Source organism: Nomascus leucogenys, unplaced genomic scaffold (genome assembly GCF_006542625.1).
Source record: "Nomascus leucogenys isolate Asia unplaced genomic scaffold, Asia_NLE_v1 Super-Scaffold_258, whole genome shotgun sequence".
Classification (NCBI taxonomy): Eukaryota; Metazoa; Chordata; class Mammalia; order Primates; family Hylobatidae; genus Nomascus; species Nomascus leucogenys.
The window spans coordinates 2,778,487-2,779,924 of record NW_022095769.1 but is presented as its reverse complement, the minus strand read 5'-3'; the positions used below and the strand labels follow the sequence as shown (position 1 = coordinate 2,779,924).

At 40.9% G+C, this 1,438-nt stretch overlaps 1 pseudogene; it reads right to left on the bottom strand.

Moving 5' to 3' along the window:
• Window positions 1-316: 316 nt before the first annotated feature.
• On the bottom strand, window positions 317-889 carry LOC100579801 (annotated as a pseudogene).
• Window positions 890-1,438: the final 549 nt, after the last annotated feature.

Below are 1,438 nucleotides of genomic sequence, written 5' to 3'. Positions count from 1 at the left end.
TCTTTCTTTCTTTCTTTCTTCTTTCTTTTCTTTCTTTTTTTGAGACAGGATATCATTCTGTCACCCAGGCTGGCGATCATGTGGTGCGATCATGGCTAAAGGCAGCCGTGACCTCCTGGGCTCAGGCGATCCTCCTGCCTCAGCCTCCTGTATAGCTGGGATCACAGGCTCATGCCGCCATGCCTGCCTAATTTTTTGAAATTATTATTATTATTATTTCAAATCAGTAGGTCTTTTATTGTATCGTTTAAATATCACAAATAGGTCTTAGGAATCATCCAGCATCTTGTTTGTATAGGTGGACAGCTCTCAAATCTTATTCATCAGCCTGCTGAACAGTTCCCTTTTCAGAGACATAGATACCGTTCAAAAATTTCCTGATATCCTTGTTTTTAACTGTTGTGGCTGAATCAAAGCCGCTGAATTTGAAACAAGCTCAATGTCATTTCCTTCAAGGATGAATTCAACTTTCTGGGCTTGAGATACTGAACAAGCAACACCTGGTCTCATCTGAACCCTGTGGATGTATTTTTCACCCAATAAATTTTGGATTTCAACAAGAGACCCATTCTCCTAGATAACAACGTTGATGAGGAAGTGAGCATACACAGACCTCATCTTGTAACTGAGGCCCAGTGTAACACCCTTGATCGTGTTCTGTACATGACTACAAATATTCTGAACGGCAGCCAGTTCCTCTCTGTTACCCCACCGTTTGTCAACCCGGAGCCTCTTTTTTTTCTTTCCAAGAAGACTGAGTTCTATATTGGTGATTGAAGTCCCTCCACAGGGTTCCTCTGGGGCCCTTCACAATAACTGTGCGTCCCTTCAGAGTAATGTCAACATTTTCTGGAATGTCGACAGTCTGATTGCTGAGAATGGTCTTCATTCTCGCAGTAGACATGGCTAAAAATTATTTTTAGTATTGGGTTTCCCTGTGTTGCCCAGGCTAACCTCAACCTCCTGGGCTCAAGGAGTCCTTACACCTTGGCTTCCCCAAGTGCTGGGATTACAGGTGTGAGCCACTGTGCCCGGCCTCCTGCTCCCTGCTTAATCCCTGGCAACTACTAATCTGTTCTCCATTTCTATAATTTTTTTTTTCAAGAGTGTTATATATATAATGGAATCAAGCAGTATGTAACCTTTTGGGATTGACTTTCTCCACTCAGCATAATTCTCAGGAGATTCATCCAGTTTGTTGCATGGGTCAACAGTTCATTCTTTTTTATTGCTACATAGTATTCCATGGTATGGATGTACTACAGTTTGTTTAACCATTCAGCCATTGATGGACATTTGAGTTGTTTCTAGTTTTTGGCCATCACGAATAGAGTTACTATAAACACTCATGTATTCTTTTTTGTGAACATAAATTTTTATTTCTCTGGAATAAATTCCCAAAAGCCCATATGGTAGTTCCATGTTTAGCTTTTTTTAA